Raw genomic sequence first — 19,544 nt, forward strand, 5'->3', positions numbered from 1 at the left:
TGTGTTCTTGGGGACCTTCAATGCTGCAGACATTTTTTGGTACCCTTCCCCAGATCTGTGCCTCGACACAATGCTGTCATGGAGTTCTACAGACCATTCTTTTGACCTCATGGCTTGGTTTTTGCTCTGACATGCATTGTCAACTGTAGGACCTTATATAGACAGGTATGTGCCTTTCCAAATCATGTCCAATCAATTGAATGAATTTACCACAGGTGGACTCCAATCAATTTGTAGAAACATCTCAAGGATGATCAATGAAAACAGGATGCACCCGAGCTCAATTTCAAGTCTCATAGCAAAGGGTCTAAATACTTATGTAAATAAGGTATTTCTGTTCTTTGTTTATACATTTGCAAACATTTAAAAAAAACTTTTCACTTTGTCACTTTGGGGTATCGTGTGTAAATTGCAGATTTTATTTTATCCATTTTAAAATAAGGCTGTAGTAACAAAATTAGGAAAAGGTCATTGGGTCTGAATACTTTCCAAATGCACTTTATATGGATATCAAAACGTCATGCCTGAGTAAGCCTACACGAAAGTGTTTCGAAATGGGATTTTTTTTTTTTAACGGTTGGAACCATTTTCCTGTTTGACCGCTAGGTTTTATGGCTATTATGACACCTCTACTGTGGGGCTCTTATGTGACTTGTTAAGCAAATATTTACTCCTGAACTTATTGCCATAACAAGGGGGTTGAATACTTATTTCAGCTTTTCAGTATTAATTAATTTGTAAATAGTTTGAAAAACAGTGTGTGTAGGCCAGTGACAACAAATCTCAATTTAATCAATTTAAAATTCAGGCTAACACAACAAAATGTGGGAGAAGGGTGACGTGTCTAAGCTGGGTTATCACTAGACCAAGGGCACTGCATGACTTGCATTAATTATTATTAAGGGTATGTTTTGGAACTAGCTGGCCGACTGGCCGGACCTTTTTTGCCGGCCGGACCTGCCTGGCTGGTCAATTAGTAGGTCAGGCCAGCAAGATAGGTCCAGCCAGTTGGCCAGCTAGGTCTGCCAGATATGTCCAGCCAGGTAGGTCCAGCTGGCCAGCGAACTAGGTAGGTTGGTCGGGCCAAGTAGGTCCGACCAGCCAGGTTGGTAGGGCTAGCAGGTCGGCCAGGTAGGTCTGGCTAGCCAGATAGTAAGGTCATGCTGGCCCGGCAGCCAGGTCGGTCTGGCTAGTCAGATAGTAAGGTCATGGCGGTGGCCCGTTCCTGTAGGTTCATGCTCTACAACATCCGCAGAGTACGACCCTGCCTCACACAGGAAGCGGCGCAGGTCCTAATCCAGGCACTTGTCATCTCCCGTCTGGATTACTGCAACTCGCTGTTGGCTGGGCTCCCTGCCTGTGCCATTAAACCCCTACAACTCATCCAGAACGCCGCAGCCCGTCTGGTGTTCAACCTTCCCAAGTTCTCTCACGTCACCCCGCTCCTCCGCTCTCTCCACTGGCTTCCAGTTGAAGCTCGCATCCGCTACAAGACCATGGTGCTTGCCTACGGAGCTGTGAGGGGAACGGCACCGCAGTACCTCCAGGCTCTGATCAGGCCCTACACCCAAGCAAGGGCACTGCGTTCATCCACCTCTGGCCTGCTCGCCTCCCTACCATTGAGGAAGTACAGTTCCCGCTCAGCCCAGTCAAAACTGTTCGCTGCTCTGGCCCCCAATGGTGGAACAAACTCCCTCACGACGCCAGGACAGCGGAGTCAATCACCACCTTCCGGAGACACCTGAAACCCCACCTCTTCAAGGAATACCTAGGATAGGATAAGTAATCCTTCTCACCACCCCCCTTAATGATTTAGATGCACTATTGTAAAGTGGCTGTTCCACTGGATGTCAGAAGGTGAATTCACCAATTTGTAAGTCGCTCTGGATAAGAGCGTCTGCTAAATGACTTAAATGTAATGTAAATGTAATGTAATGTCATGCTGGCCGGGCAGCCAGATCGGTCTGGCTAGCCAGATAGTAAAGTCATGCTGGCCGGGCAGCCAGGTCGGTCTGGCTAGTCAGATAGTAAGGTCATGCTGGCCGGGCAGCCAGGTCGGTTTGGCTAGTCAGATAGTAAGGTCATGCTGGCCGGGCAGCCAGGTCGGTTTGGCTAGTCAGATAGTAAGGTCATGCTGGCCGGGCAGCCAGGTCGGTCTGGCTAGCCAGATAGTAAGGTCATGCTGGCCCGGCAGCCAGGTTGGTCTGGCTAGTCAGATAGTAAGGTCATGCTGGCCGGGCAGCCAGGTCGGTCTGGCTAGTCAGATAGTAAGGTCATGCTGGCCGGGCAGCCAGGTCGGTTTGGCTAGTCAGATAGTAAGGTCATGCTGGCCGGGCAGCCAGGTCGGTCTGGCTAGTCAGATAGTAAGGTCATGCTGGCCGGGCAGCCAGGTCGGTCTGGCTAGTCAGATAGTAAGGTCATGTGGCCGGGCAGCCAGGTAGGTAGGTTCCAAGTGGGTGGGCATGGCTGCACCTGCCCAGCCACGTGAAATCCACAGAATAGGTCCTAATGAATTAATTTGGACTAATTTCCTTCTGTGAACTGTAACTCAGTAAAAATCTTTGCAATTGTTGCATGATGCATTTATATTTTTGTTCACTATATAAGAATATACACTATAACAATTATCCGGTCATGTAAAATCCTAATTCAGCCTACACAGATATTGCACATTTCATTAAAAAACAGACATGCTTGAGAGTAGCACAATCACCAGATGGTGTCGCAAAGTATTGGAAAAGTAGTATGGGTTGCACCTCCATCACTCAGTCACGTCATTGCCATTGTTATCAACACAGGCACATTGATGTCCAAAAGTAGAAAGGGAGCTGATAACTGTTTCGCTCAGTGGTGTAGTCGAGTCACTAAACCTCGAGTCCGAAATCGATTTCCAAGTCCCCTGTGTCCGAGTCCAAGTAAGAGTCAACAATTATCGAGTCACATGTCCCTATGGCTGAAGTCCCCGTGCTCAAGTCCTGGTCCAAGTACTGAAGTCTGAGTCGTTGGGTCCACATTAACTCACCGTTTTCTCAGAGGAAAGGAGGGAGACTTGGCTAGTTCATTGGTTACAGAACCTCGCTATGACAAGCGGTGGGGAAACTACACAAGCGACAAGCGATAGAGACTACACATTTTTAAACGTTTCTACACTCAAGGGACAGAGACATAGCTAGACTGTTGTTTTACTCTTAATGTTATTGTTTTTCATTCCGTAAAACAGCTTGTGTTTCATAACCAGGCTGCTGGTGACTGTTTAGCTACAGGTGAAGCAAGAGAGTCGCCGAAGTGATGTGCACAATAGGAGGCAGAGCCTGTCTGCTCACGCTCATCGCTTGCTCCCCAGCAGCTCACAAGCTGATATAGGCTAGGCTGTGTGTGCCAGGTCCTTCCCACTGCTGAACGGAACTGTGTTGCACATCTGTGCTGCAGATAAGAATTGTGTTTATCACTGGAAAGCTCTCAATCTCTCCAAAAACTATTGTCCTGTCCACTCAGTAGTCAGATTTTAGTCACAGATAATTTAGTCTCCTCCTGTTTAAGTCAAATGAAAGGCTTTTCTGGGTTTATTTAGTCAGTTATAACCTCCTCAATTGCAGCTGAAAAATAGGTGTTTGACATTTTTGTCACTATTATGTTTACAAAATGAACACTGCCCATAGATCTGGGAATAGTCAAATGACACACCATCATTCTGTGCATGGGGCTGCCACACCATCATCCTGGGCATGGGGCTGCCACACAACACTGACAAATAAGGGAAAAAAACATTGTTACAAACAAAGGTACATAATCCATAAATGTGTTAACACTGGACATTTTACACATGCAGCACAGCTGGAAAACTGCAGCTCGCAGTTACCACTTATTTTGCTCTGGAATAGACAAGAGGTGAGGTAGCGGGTAGGAGAAAGAGGTTGAAGGTGGCGTGGGAGCGAAGCAGCGAGTAGGGTGTGGGAGTGGAGAAAGAGGGGATGAACTTGGAGTAAGGGAGCAGTAGAGGGTAGGATGGGGAGAGAGTGGTATAAACGGTGGAGTGGTGATGGGATTGGGCATACCTACTAAATGTATCAAATCATACTACATAGCTGAAATGCGAGACTGTCAATCAGTGGGAGAGACAGGACAGACAGACACTGAGGGAGAGAGGGGAAATACAGGGTTTTGAGTGAAACACATGGACTACGACTAAAGAATATCAATCAAATGTATTTATAAATCCCTTTTTACACCAGCCGATGTCTCAAAGTGCTATACAGAAACCCAGCCAAAAACCCCAAACAGCAAGCAATGCATATGTAGAAGCACGGTGGCTAGCAAAAACTTAATAGAAAGGCCGGAACCTAGGAAGAAACCTAGAGAGGAACCAGGCTCTAAGGGGTGGCCAGTCCTTTTCTGGCTGTGCCAGATTGAGATAACAGTACATGGCCAAGATGTTCAAACGTTCATAGATGACCAGCAGGGTCAAATAATAATAATCACAGTGGTTGTAGAGGGTGCAACAGGTCAGCACCTCAGGAGTAAATGTCAGTTGGCTTTTCATAGCCAAGCATTCAGAGTTTGAGACAGCAGGTGCAGTAGAGAGAGAGAGAGAGAGAGGGCCGGGACAAGGTAGCGCGTCCGGTGAACAGGTCAGGGTTCCATAGTCGCAGGCAGAACAGTTAAAACTGGAGCAGCAGCACAACCAGGTGGACTGGGGACAGCAAGGAGTCATCAGACCAGGTAGTCCTGAGGCATGGTCCTAGGGCTAAGATCCTCCGAGATAAGGGAAAGAGAGAGCGAGAAAGAGAATTAGAGGGAGTATACTTAAATTCACAGGACACCAGATAAGACAGGAGAAATACTCCAGATATAACAGACTGACCCTAGCCCCGGGCACATAAACTATTGCAGCATGATTACTGGAGGCTGAGACAGGAGGGGTCGGGAGACACTGACACTGTCCGACTATAACCCCAGACAGGGCCAACCAGGCAGGATATAACCACACCCACTTTGCCAAAACACAGCCCCCACACCACTAGAGGGATATCTTCAACCACCAACTTACTACCCTGAGACAAGGCAGTGTATAGCCCAATAAGATCTCCCCCACACCACGAACCTGAGGGGGGGGTCACCTGGCAGGAAGATCACGCCAGAGAATCAACCCACTCAAGTGACGCACCCCTCCTAGGGACAGCATCAAAGAGCAACAGTAAGCCAGTGACTCAGCCCCCGTTAGAGGCAGAGAATCCCAGTGGAGAGAGGGAGACAGCAAGGGTGCCTTTACGTTCACCTTCACACTCCTGGGCCAGACTACACTCAATCATAAGACCTACTGAAGAGATGAGTCTTCAATAAAGACTTAAAAAGGTCGAGACAGAGTCCGTGTCTCTCACATGGATAGGCAGACCATTCCCTAAAAATGGAGCTCTATAGGAGAAAGCTCTGCCTCACTAACTGAAGTTTATTTTGGGCTTTATCCAGGTAGTCAGAATGTAGAGCATTGCAGTGGTCAAATCTAGAAGTGACAAATGATGGACTAATTTTTCGGCATAATTTTTAGACAGAATGTTACTGATTTTTGCAATGTTACGGAGATGGAAAAAAAAGCTGTCATTGAAACAGTCAAAAGAGAGATCACGGTCCAGAGTAACGCCAAGGTGCTTTACAGTTTTGAGACGACTGTACAACCAAGATTAATTGTCAGATTCAGATCCAACCGGTGGTTGTCTTGCAAATAGGTTAGGCCTTAATGTCCTTTGGGGCACTCTTTTTAGAACGTTGACATGCTGTATGTTTAACAATATTAACACTGGATGGCGCTGGAGGGGATAGCTGTCATTTTACAGGCTCCTGACTTAGTGTGGTATTTTGTGTTTTTTTGCATTGATAAAAATAAAAATGGTACATTATGTTTTCTGCCATTGTTGCCTAAGACTGAAAATATCTACTGGACATCAGAACAGCAAGTACTCACCTCGATCTGGACAAGGATTTTTTCTTCAATGATGCAGATGCGAAAGACGTACTGCTCTTCCTGGACCAGGCCCAAATCCCCATCATTAGTAAGAGAACGGTGAGTGGGATACCTGACGAGTGGATAATCTGCCTTTCTCTAATATTAGGGAAGTATCAAGGTTTTGCTCATCTGAGCTAGAGTACCTCATTAAAGGCAGTAGGCAACACTATTTCCCAAGAGAGTTTTCATCAAATTTTTTCATAACTGTCTATTTACCGATGCTGGCACTAAGACTGCACACAACGAGCTGTATAGGGCCATAAGCATATAATAAAAAGGGATTTTAATGCAGGAAAACTGAAATGTTTGACCTCATTTCTACTAGTGTGCAACTAGAGGGAAAAAAACTCTAAATCCACTTTACACAGAGACACATTTGTAGAATAGTGAAGACATCAAAACTATGAAATAACACATATGGAATCATGTCGTAACCCAAAAAGTGGTAAGCAAATAAAAATATTTTATATTTAAGATTCCATAAGTAGCCACGCTTTGCCTTGACAGCTTTGCACGCTCTTGGCATTCTCTCAATCTGCTTCATGAGGTAGTCACCTGGAATGCTTTTCCAACAACCTTGAAGGATTTCCCACATATGCTGAGCACTTGTTGGCTGCCTTTCTTTCACTCTACGGTCCAACTCATCCAAAACCATCTCAATTGGGTTGAAGTCAGGTGATTGTGGATGCCGGGTCATCTGATGCAGCACTCCATCACTCCCCTTCTTGGTAAAATAGCCCTTACACTGCCTGGAGGTGTGTTTTGGGTCATTGTCCCTCCCCTTCCCTTTCTAGGTTAAATGACAAACTGACCATTTGCTTCTACACTTTTGTTCTTGTTTTGTTCACTTCTGTAAATTATTTTAGTTCAACATGCTTTTTACAGGTTTACATGCTACTTGTCTTGGAGTGGTGCAGCCGTGTGTGTATGTTTGAGAAGTAGGAAACGTTTATAACGTGAGACTATAAAATAAAACAAATATCTCTAGTAACCTTGTCTGTGTTTCCTTAGCCCTGGAAGACTAAGCTTCTCACAAGTCAACAAGAGATTTGGAAGGCTGGCCCCGTGACACAAGTGTTTAAGGTAGCAGGGCCGGCCCTAGCCTTTTGGGGGCCCTAAGCAAGATTTGGTTGGCTAATTGAGTGACAGACATAAGAGAAACTGCTGATGCATAACCAAATTTCAAAATTGCACCTTCTGTATTCATTCTACTAATCTAACTCAACAGTAAATTGAGACCCTGACGGAGTTCCGCCAAAGAAATGCACACTTTTTATCTAGCGATGGCCCCGTGAGGTAACAACACCCACACCTTGCAACACCATTTCTCCTCATGTCATTGCTCCACCGGAGTTTATAGAAGCAGCATGTCAATAGAGGGGCTTTGGTCTCATGCTGTTCATGGATTTACACTGTCATGGTCAGACAGCATTTAGAAAGACAAAGACATGATCAAGCACTGCTTTATCAATACACAAACAAGCAAAGTTAACATCTACTCTCCAACTCCTAGTTTATGAATGCCACAGTCATTCAGACAGCTACTGCATAACATTTCCCAGTTCTAACATACAAAAATAACTCCAAACAGCTGATTTCTGAGTGGATAGACTATTGTAAGTATCCATAGTCAGCTAAATCTGAGTTTATGTTTGATCTGAGGGTGGATACTGGGTAAGAAGGCATTGTCTTCGGGTTGAACTTGACTGTCTCTGGATGTTGACGAGAGCTGGAAGAGAGGAGGAGAAAGTCTGGATCAATTCCAGTGGTTGCTGCTTGTCCTCAATCACCCCATTGCCGTGCCAGATATTGCCATGGCAACGCCAAGCATCAGCACATGGTGGCATAGTGGGATTATGGCAAAACCCACATCTCACGCCCTGTCATAAATTTAATGAGAAGAGGACTCTCTTTTCCCCTCCAGTATTGGTGAAAGGAATGTCCTTGGTTAACAGACTGAATGGTCAGTGGGGGAACTATAGAAAACTAATGTCATGCTGTTTTTTATTTTGATGTCATTAAAAATGGACGAAATACTGTAACTTGGAAAGTATATCCCCTTTATCTGTAAAGTTTCCATCCAATACATTGTGCATATAATATGAAAAAGGATTAAAGTATTTTTGTTCAGAGACTCTTATACCTCCTAAAATCACATTCCTATCTACTATAAACTGTGCATATGTAAGTAGCCACACCCCAATAAGGTCAGATACCCTGTCAGACTGACAGAACCGCTCCCTTTGGCCAGAGGGTATAAAAGGATTGTCAATAGAAATAAACATTAGACCAGGAAACGTGAGGCAGGAGCTACACATTTCAAATGGGTAGAACTTTGAACCTCAACACAAGGTAAAGAAATACCTCACCTCTGAGACCAGAACATTGCCAGATGGCAGATGTACGTGTAAAGTGGTCTGAATCCTGAACCCTGAACAATCAACACGAGGTGTAGGCGAGGATCTCAACTCCCAGACAATCACTGGTACGGCTGATTAGCTGTCCTAAGTCAGATTTCGAGGAAAGCGAATCGAAGAGGACCATTCTACAACGCTTCAAACCCTCCCATCCTATTACGAGTCTCAAACGGCAAAGAAATACATTCATGATTTCTTATTCCAAATGGGCACCGGTTTGTGTGCAAAGTATTTGATTAAATGTGAGAATCGTTCTAAAATGTATCCACGATAAGTGTCCCTTTTTATCTCTCCCTCTCTTTCCCCCCCTCTGTAACAAGCCGTCATATTGTCAGTCCGCTAGGGACCTTCTCATGTATTAAGTGTGTATTTTATCCTGTTTTCTAATTTTAGTTAACTAGTAAATAAATAATCAAACCAATTGATGTAGTACCGAATCATGAGTAAGTCTGTGGTGTTTGCAGATGTATGAGGTTACGACTGTTCAGAATGATATAATAAGAGGTTCTGATTAATATGTTGACTGTTTTATGGATGTTATAGGTAAAGACCTTATAGAGTTCAATTCGGGAGATGGTACCTCTTTAAATAACCTCTTCCATGTTGCCCCAAATTTCTAATGAGTTAATTGTTACATCATTAATTTAAAAATTGGGTAACAATTAAACATAGTGGATTAAATTAATAAACAGTCATTAGATTAATGAAAGTAAAGTTACAACAAGGAAATTGAGCCCCCTTGCTGGCCCTCTCTCCACTCCTCGACACATCTAGTCTCCCATCCAGGAAGTGACTGTGCCCAGGCCTGCTTAGCTCTCCATCTCTGGCATTAACCCAGGGCTAGAGGTAGGGTAGCTGAGGGTTTGTTTCTCCAGCTCTACTAGCGTGGGCAGTATTGTAGCAGGAATGTCCCCTTGACCCAATCCCCACTGATAAATGCTACAGTCGTATTTACCCTGTTTGTCAAGAGTTTCCTACCCCCGAGGCACCTAGTGTCCAGCAAGCCCCGCCTTATCTTCACCTCTGCCCTGCCAACTTTCCACTCTCTCGCTCTGTGAGCTGGTTTGAGAACTAACGTTCCATTAGACCGGGTCCCTAATAAACACAGCAAGTTGCAGTTAACACCAGAATGTGTACATCTATTTTTTTCCCTCTCTCCCTTCCCAACACCAGAATATGTTCTCTCTCTACCTCTCAATCGCTCTCTCTCCCTTCCTGTTTCTCTCTACTCCCCTTCTCCCTCTGTTTTTATGTTTTCTCTTCAGTGCTCAGCTCTGATACAGGTGTATGTGTAATTAAACCCCAGTCATGTGACAGTGGCACTAACTCAAAAAAAGTATCAGAGCAGAACGATTGGACTGGAGATCTGTGAATGTCACAAGGATAGACAGACAAATTTGGTTCAAACAAACTTCATTGGTATGGGAACAATATTGTTCTTAGAGGCAGTCATTTGTTATGTTCTGGGGTGGTGACAGAAGCAAAATACTCAACTTCCCAATTCATGAGCATCACTGGGACAAATTCACACTCAGCCTCCACAAGGCATTGCTGGCATTTTGGCAACCCCTCCCATATCCTGAACACTAAATACACCCTGATGCCATCCAGTCAGCGCTTTGCCCAATGCAAGAACCAATGGAGCACTCAATTTGTGCCAAGGAGTATCACACTTTTAAACAAAAGCAAAGCACTTTAAGCCTTGTCTGGTCTATCAAGTCTGTGGTATAATTGTAAATTCTTGACTTGGGCAATTCCACGGTAACAGAATTTTTGGGGGAATCTCAGATTGCGCTGGTAATTCTCATATAGGAACGTCATTGGGAGGAAAGAGTTTAAACAACTTAAGGATTAGACCCCCCCCCCCCCCACACACACACACACACTATTTTAGCCAAAAATGACATACCCAAATTTAACTACCTGTAGCTCAAGACCCGAAGCAAGGATATGCATATTCTTGATACCATTTGAAAGGAAACACTTTGAAATTTGTGAAAATGTGAATAACACATTAGATCTGGTAAAAGATAAAAGATAATACGAAGAAATAAAAGTGTTTTCAATTTTTCATGTTCCATCTTTAAAATGCAAGAGAAAGGCCATTATGACTTAGGACTCTATGTGTAATTTAAATTTTGGCCACTCTATGGCAGCAGTGTATGTGCAACGTTTTAGACTGATCCAATTATACATTGCATTACTGTTCAAAATGTTGTATCAAGTCTGCCCAAATGTGCCTAATTGGTTTATTGATACAGTTTCAAGTTCATAACTGTGCACTCTCCTCAAACAATAGCATGGTATTCTTTCACTGTAAATAGCTACTATAAATTGGACAGTGCAGTTAGCTTAAATTCTTGTTAATCTTTCTGCCCATATCAGATAGGTCTATGTCCTGGGAAATGTTATTTTGTACTTATAACGTCATGCTAATCACATTAGCGCACATTAGCTCAATCGTCCCGTGTGGGGGACAACATTTGTCACAAACCTTTGAGAAAATTATGAAATTGGCAATTTTAGGCACTTTTTAGACCTCTACATGCCTCCTGTAAGACCCTATGATCTGTGAACAGTACAGTCATGGCCAAAAGTTGAGAATGACACAAATATTAATTTTAACAAAGTCTGATGCCTCAGTTTGTATGATGGCAATTTGTATATACTCCAGAATGTTATGAAGAGTGATCAGATTAATTGCAATTAATTGCAAAGTCACTCTTTACATTTACATTACATTTAAGTCATTTAGCAGACGCTCTTATCCAGAGCGACTTACAAATTGGTGAATTCACCTTCTGACATCAGTGGAACAGCCACTTTACAATAGTGCATCTAAATCATTTAAGGGGGGGTGAGAAGGATTGCTTTATCCTATCCTAGGTATTCCTTGAAGAGGTGGGGTTTCAGGTGTCTCCGGAAGGTGGTGATTGACTCCGCTGTCCTGGCGTCGTGAGGGGAGTTTGTTCCACCATTGGGGGGCCAGGAGCAGCGAACAGTTTTGACTGGGCTGAGCGGGAACTGTACTTCCTCAGTGGTAGGGAGGCGAGCAGGCCAGAGGTGGATGAACGCAGTGCCCTTGTTTGGGTGTAGGGCCTGATCAGAGCCTGGAGGTACTGGCGGTGCCGTTCCCCTCACAGCTCCGTAGGCAAGCACCATGGTCTTGTAGTGGATGCGAGCTTCAACTGGAAGCCAGTGGAGAGAGCGGAGGAGCGGGGTGACGTGAGAGAACTTGGGAAGGTTGAACACCAGACGGGCTGCGGCGTTCTGGATGAGTTGTAGGGGGTTTAATGGCACAGGCAGGGAGCCCAGCCAACAGCGAGTTGCAGTAATCCAGACGGGAGATGACAAGTGCCTGGATTAGGACCTGCGCCGCTTCCTGTGTGAGGCAGGGGCGTACTCTGCGGATGTTGTAGAGCATGAACCTACAGGAACGGGCCACCGCCTTGATGTTAGTTGAGAACGACAGGGTGTTGTCCAGGATCACGCCAAGGTTCTTAGCGCTCTGGGAGGAGGAAACAATGGAGTTGTCAACCGTGATGGCGAGATCATGGAACGGGCAGTCCTTCCCCGGGAGGAAGAGCAGCTCCGTCTTGCCGAGGTTCAGCTTGAGGTGGTGATCCGTCATCCACACTGATATGTCTGCCAGACATGCAGAGATGCGATTCGCCACCTGGTCATCAGAAGGGGAAAGGAGAAGATTAATTGTGTGTCGTCTGCATAGCAATGATAGGAGAGACCATGTGAGGTTATGACAGAGCCAAGTGACTTGGTGTATAGCGAGAATAGGAGAGGGCCTAGAACAGAGCCCTGGGGGACACCAGTGGTGAGAGCGCGTGGCGAGGAGACAGATTCTCGCCACGCCACCTGGTAGGAGCGACCTGTCAGGTAGGACGCAATCCAAGCGTGGGCCGCACCGGAGATGCCCAACTCGGAGAGGGTGGAGAGGAGGATCTGATGGTTCACAGTGTCGAAGGCAGCCGATAGGTCTAGAAGGATGAGAGCAGAGGAGAGAGAGTTAGCTTTAGCAGTGCGGAGCGCCTCCGTGATACAGAGAAGAGCAGTCTCAGTTGAATGACTAGTCTTGAAACCTGACTGATTTGGATCAAGAAGGTCATTCTGAGAGAGATAGCGGGAGAGCTGGCCAAGGACGGCACGTTCAAGAGTTTTGGAGAGAAAAGAAAGAAGGGATACTGGTCTGTAGTTGTTGACATCGGAGGGATCGAGTGTAGGTTTTTTCAGAAGGGGTGCAACTCTCGCTCTCTTGAAGACGGAAGGGACGTAGCCAGCGGTCAGGGATGAGTTGATGAGCGAGGTGAGGTAAGGGAGAAGGTCTCCGGAAATGGTCTGGAGAAGAGAGGAGGGGATAGGGTCAAGCGGGCAGGTTGTTGGGCGGCCGGCCGTCACAAGAAGCGGTAGATTTCATCTGGAGAGAGAGGGAGAAAGAGGTCAGAGCACAGGGTAGGGCAGTGTGAGCAGAACAGGTGTGTCGTTTGACTTAGCAAACGAGGATCGGATGTCGTCGACCTTCTTTTCAAAATGGTTGACGAAGTCATCTGCAGAGAGGGAGGAGGGGGGGAGGGGGAGGAGGATTCAGGAGGGAGGAGAAGGTGGCAAAGAACTTCCTAGGGTTAGAGGCAGATGCTTGGAATTTAGAGTGGAAGAAAGTGGCTTTAGAAGCAGAGACAGAGGAGGAAAATGTAGAGAGGAGGGAGTGAAAGGATGCCAGGTCCGCAGGGCAGGCGTAGTTTTCCTCCATTTCCGCTCGGCTGCCCGGAGCACTGTTCTGTGAGCTCGCAATGAGTCAGTCGAGCCACGGAGCGGGAGGGGAGGACCGAGCCGGCCTGGAGGATAGGGGACATAGAGAGTCAAAGGATGCAGAAAGGGAAGAGGAGGGTTGAGGAGGCAGAATCAGGAGATAGGTTGGAGAAGGTATGAGCAGAGGGAAGAGATGATAGGATGGAAGAGGAGAGAGTAGCGGGGGAGAGAGAGCGAAGGTTGGGACGGCGCGATACCATCCGAGTAGGGGCAGTGTGGGAAGTGTTGGATGAGAGCGAGAGGGAAAAGGATACAAGGTAGTGGTCGGAGACTTGGAGGGGAGTTGCAATGAGGTTAGTGGAAGAACAGCATCTAGTAAAGATGAGGTCGAGCGTATTGCCTGCCTTGTGAGTAGGGGGGAAGGTGAGAGGGTGAGGTCAAAAGAGGAGAGGAGGGAAAGAAGGAGGCAGAGAGGAATGAGTCAAAGGTAGACGTGGGGAGGTTAAAGTCGCCCAGGACTGTGAGAGGTGAGCCGTCCTCAGGAAAGGAGCTTATCAAGGCATCAAGCTCATTGATGAACTCTCCGAGGGAACCTGGAGGGCGATAAATGATAAGGATGTTAACCTCTTACACTTATGGTGGCGCTATTTCATTTTTGGAAGAAAAACGTTCCCGTTTTAAACAAGATATTTTGTCACAAAAAGATGCTCGACTATGCATATAATTGCTACTGTTCGAAAGAAAACACTCTGACGTGTCCAGAAATACAAATATCTTCTCTCTGTGCGTGCCCTTTAACGTGAGCTTCAGGCAAAACCAAGATGACTTGGCATCCAGGAAATGACAAGGATTTTTGAGGCTCTGTCTTTCATGATCTCCTTATATGGCTGTGAACGCAAGAGGAATGAGTCTGCCCTTTCTGTCGTTTCCCCAAGGTGTCTGCAGCATTGTGACGTATTTGTAGGCAGATCGTTGGAAGATTGACCATAAGAGACCACATTTACCACGTGTCCGCCCGGTGTCCTGCGCCGAAATTGGTGCAAAAGTCACCTGCCAGTATTTTTCCATGGGGCACAGAGAGAGAAGCAAGCTTCCATGAACTGCATGTCAATGAAGAGATATGTGAAAAAACACCTTGAGGATTGATTCCAAACAACGTTTGCCATGTTTCGGTCGATATTATGTAGTTAATCCGGAAAAAGTTTCACGTTGTAGGTGACTGCATTTCGTTCGTTTCGGTAGCCAGGCGCAATGTAGAAAACGGAACAATTTCTCCTACACACAGACGCTTTCAGGAAACACTGCGCATTTGGTATGTGGCTGGGAGTCTCCTCATTGAAAACATCAGAAGCTCTTCAAAGGTAAATGATTTTATTTATTTGGTTATCTGGCTTTTGTGAAAATGTTGCGTGCTACATGCTACACAAAATGCTATGCTAGCTTTGCATACTCTTACACAAATTAGTCAATTTCTATGGTTCAAAAGCATATTTTGAAAATCTGAGATGACAGTGTTGTTAAGAAAAGGCTAAGCTTGAGAGCAAACGCATTATTTTAATTTTATTTGCGATTTTCAGAAATCGTTAACGTTGCGTTATGCTAATGAGCCTGAGGCTTAGTCACAATCCCGGATCCGGGATGGGGAGTTTCAAGAGGTTAAGCTTGAAAGGGCTGGTAACTGTGACAGCATGGAATTCAAAGGAGGCGATAGACAGATGGGTAAGGGGAGAAAGAGAGAATGACCACTTGGGAGAGATGAGGATCCCGGTGCCACCACCCCGCTGACCAGAAGCTCTCGGGGTGTGCGAGAACACGTGGGCGGACGAAGAGAGAGCAGTAGGAGTAGCAGTGTTGTCTGTGGTGATCCATGTTTCCGTCAGTGCCAAGAAGTCGAGGGACTGGAGGGAGGCATAGGCTGAGATGAACTCTGCCTTGTTGGCCGCAGATCGGCAGTTCCAGAGGCTACCGGAGACCTGGAACTCCACGTGGGTCGTGCGCGCTGGGACCACCAGATTAGGGTGGCCGCGGCCACGCGGTGTGGAGCGTTTGTATGGTCTGTGCAGAGAGGAGAGAACAGGGATAGATAGACACATAGTTGACAGGCTACAGAAGAGGCTACGCTAATGCAAAGGAGATTGGAATGACAAGTGGACTACACTTATCGAATGTTCAGAACGTTAAGCTTACGTAGCAAGAATCTTATTGACTAAAATGATTGAAATGATACAGTACTGCTGGAGTAGGCTAGCTGGCAGTGGACACGTCGGAACGACGGCACAAGTCGTTCCGTCGGGTGTGTAATAGTTTCTACAGTGCTGCTATTCGGGGGCTAGCTGGCTAGCTAGCAGTGTTGATTACGTAATGTTACGTTAAAAGAACGACAATAGCTGGCTAGCTAACCTAGAAAATCGCTCCAGACTACACAATTGTCTTAGATACAAAGACGGCTATGTAGCTAGCTAGCTACGATCAAAAAAATCAAACCGTTGTACAGTAATGAAGTGAAATGAAAATGTGATACTACCTGTGGAGCGAGGCGGAATGTTGACCGGGTTGTTGAAGTTCAATTCGGAAGACGTTGGCTAGCTGTTGGCAAGCTAGCTAGCAGTGACTCCTGCGGACCGAATCCCCCAAAATCATTTCCACTGCATTTCAGCCCTGCCACAAAAGGACCAGCTGACATCATGTCAGTGATTCTCACGTTAACACAGGTGTGAGTGTTGACGAGGACAAGGCTGGAGATCACTCTGTCATGATGATTGAGTTCGAATAACAGACTGGAAGCTTCAAAAGGAGGCTGGTGCTTGAAGTCATTGTTCTTCCTCTGTCAACCATGATTACCTGCAAGGAAACACATGCCGTCATCATTGCTTTGCACAAAAAGGGCTTCACAGGCAAGGATATTGCTGCCAGTAAGATTGCACCTAAATCAACCATTTATCGGATCATCAAGAACTTCAAGGAGAGCGGTTCAATTGTTGTGAAGGCGGCTTCAGGGCACCCAAGAAAGTCCAGCAAGCGCCAGGACCGTCTCCTAAAGTTTATTCAGCACCAGTACAGAGCTTGCTCAGGAATGGCAGCAAGCAGGTGTGAGTGCATCTGCACGCACAGTGAGGCAAAGACTTGGAAGATGGCCTGGTGTCAAGAAGGGCAGCAAAGAAGCCACTTCTCTCCAGGAAAAACATCAGGGACAGACTGATATTCTGCAAAAGGTACAGGGATTGGACTGCTGAGGGCTGGGGTAAAGTCAATTTCTCTGATGAATCCCCTTTCCGATTGTTTGGGGCATCCGTAAAAAAGGTTGTCCGGAGAAGACAAGTTGAGTGCTACCATTAGTCCTGTGTCATGTCAACAGTAAAGCATCCTGAGACCATTCATGTGTGGGGTTGCTTCTCAGCCAAGGGAGTGGGCTCACTCAGAAATTTGCCTATGAACACAGCCATGAATAAAGAATGGTACCAACACATCCTCTGAGAGCAACTTCTCCCAACCATCCAGGAACAGATTGGTGACGAACAATGCATTTTCCAGCACAATGGAGCACCTTGCCATAAGGCAAGAGTGATAACTAAGTGGCTCAGGGAACAAAACACCAATAATGTACACATTTTCGTGTAGGTTGTGTTTCCATCGCATTTTCAACTCTACCGATAGTGATCACAAATAAATAGCTACATTTGCCTTCTCTGGTCTTGGAAAGTGCGCTCTAGCCAACAGCTTGCAGATACAGTGCGGGTAGGCTGAGCAGGTAAGCTAGTCTGCAAGATGATTATTGTGGATAAGAGACAGAATATTTGCATTTGTCAAACAGCAGTCAGGCATCGACAATCATGTCACCAGAATAAGACCCTTGATATTTATTGGAAAGGAGCATCAAGATCACCATCCTGTTTAGTTCATCATAACTTGTTTCAGCTGTAGCCTAATGAACTGCATGGTTTCCCGAGTCATAGAGGGAGGACCACACACCATTTTATGACTCCAAGTCTACTTCGATATGATGGATATTAAATCTATATTTGCGCATAGTTTTTCTTTGTCATTTCTCGCATAATACAGACACAAGAAGATCCCAGGACCTTGTCCAGTGTATTTTGTCGACATCTGGAAAATGTACAGAACAAGTCGCTGTTTCCATCAGGCCTGTCATGACATTTGTTTTTATCAGACATGTGGTTGGTTGGGCAACCTTGTCCCCGAGCATTTCGTATTATTCGGTACTTATATCTGAGACACTCCATTTCGTATGCTACGTATTAATTTGTGGCTGTCCATCACATATTTCATATGATATGTTATGAATTACATATTGTATGTTTCACATATTCGTAACATAACACTAATTTGTTATATGTTACGAATATGTGAAACATACAATATGTTACGAATTTGCTAAATGTATGATATATTACGAATTCTAGCTAGTTGGCTAACGTTAGCTAGTCTAGGGATTAGGAGTTAAGGTTAGCTAAAAGGGTTGAGGTGAGCGTTAGCTAAAGGGTTAAGGTTCGGGTTAGGAAATGGGTTAGCTAACATGGTAAGTAGTTGTAAAGTAGCAAGTAGTTGTAAAGTTGCTAATTAGCAAAAATGGTCCATGGAGAGATTAGACCTCGCTACTTTTGGGCTGCTAGACCTTCATATTATACGCCTACTGTTATACTTTCGATTTTGCCTTAAGTAACCATCTTATGTAACGATACCAAACGTAAGATAATAATGTATCATACTAAATGGAGTGTGTCGGATTCTCGTACAGAATAACATGAAATGCTCTGAGACCACATTACATTCATAAAAATGTTGGATGGAAACCAAGAGTTTAGCACAACTGTCTTACCCTATATCATAAACCACAATATAAAAAGTGTTTTTACTCCATCCGTTGTTCACAAATAACTGGAACTTAAAGGACAAAAATATATAGCTTCCAAACTAAAGATGTTTCAAAGTAGACTATCATGTGGATGTTATGACTGCCAATCCCTCTGCTGCACACCAAAACTAGTGGAGGGGCTGCTGTTAATTGCTGTTGCCGAAAAACAAATCCCAGGTTATAGTTTAAAAATCACTTGAAACAAGATTTACCCCAACCCTGGCTGGTACACATTGGCCACACCAGTAGCCAGACATCTGACCCTCACATCTTCTTGAAGATTCCTCCCAGGGCGCTCCCCAGCATGAGAGAGAGCTGTTGGGCGAAGAAGAAGATCTCCTGCAGAGTGGACTGGGTCTGACACCTCAGGTCCAGGATGGTCGGCCCCAGGAACGCAATACACAGCCCGAAACTAAAGAACACGCTCCAATAGGTCAGGGTGTGCTGCCAGTGGCGCTTGAACAAAGCCCAGACCAGATCATCTACTAACATCTCGCTGTTGCCGTGACGAGCACTGGAGCTGTTTAAGAGAGGGAAACCATCTAATTACATTTACATTTAAGTCATTTAGCAGACGCTCTTATCCAGAGCGACTTACAAATTGAATTGAGCCGAAGGTTATAAGGAGACCTTGACGTGCGCCGACAACAACCCCCCTGAAGTTATTTAAATTTGGCTGGCGGAGTTGGGATGTTTGTTTGTAAATTGAGTTAATAACCTGTTGTTTGTCTTCCAGTTACGTCACACTTCTAAACCTGTCAAACTCGCAGTGCCCTCCCCTGGCGACTGATGTCCATCACTGAACTCATCTGTGCCGCTCTGTAGGAGAGAAGGGCATCTTCACATAGGCGGAAATTCCAGGGGGGACACGACCCCCCATCCTGGGAAAAAATATGATTTGTCCCCCCCCAATATATCACTGTAAACATAACTATGTGTATTTAAATAATATTAATACGTAAAGAAAGCACGTGCGCTGATTATAGACACTTAATAGCGCGTTTTTAAGTTTAAAAAGATTATGACCCCCCCGCCCTTTGCCTCACAATGGTTTGATCCACTGCCAGTTCTTCAGCTGGCAAGGTGATAGAGGGTTCGTATCTACTGTCCGAAAGGCACTCAATGCACGTAATTGACGTGAGGTTAATCCAGTCAATCGCGCCATATCAATGTTTTTTAAATGTTTTAAATGTTGGCAGGGTTCACACGCTAGCTGAATTTGCAGAGCTAGCGCGCAAACTAAAGCAAACATTGACTATCAAGCTAGCTAGTACCTATTCCATTTATGTGGCGTTGTCAAAGATGGAATATTTGCTATCGTCAATTTATTCCAAGATCAGCATGCAGCTGTAGTGCTTCAAAGTCCCTGTGATAAGGTTAGCGATAAACTGAACAGAACTACACCCTCCTCTACCATTGTCTAAAATATATTTAATGGTCTCGTTGCAAAAGCTAAATTGTCGCCAGGGAACTTTTTAAATTTTTATTTCAC

The sequence above is a fragment of the Oncorhynchus masou genome, chromosome 6 (genome assembly GCF_036934945.1).
Source record: "Oncorhynchus masou masou isolate Uvic2021 chromosome 6, UVic_Omas_1.1, whole genome shotgun sequence".
Taxonomy (NCBI): domain Eukaryota; kingdom Metazoa; phylum Chordata; class Actinopteri; order Salmoniformes; family Salmonidae; genus Oncorhynchus; species Oncorhynchus masou.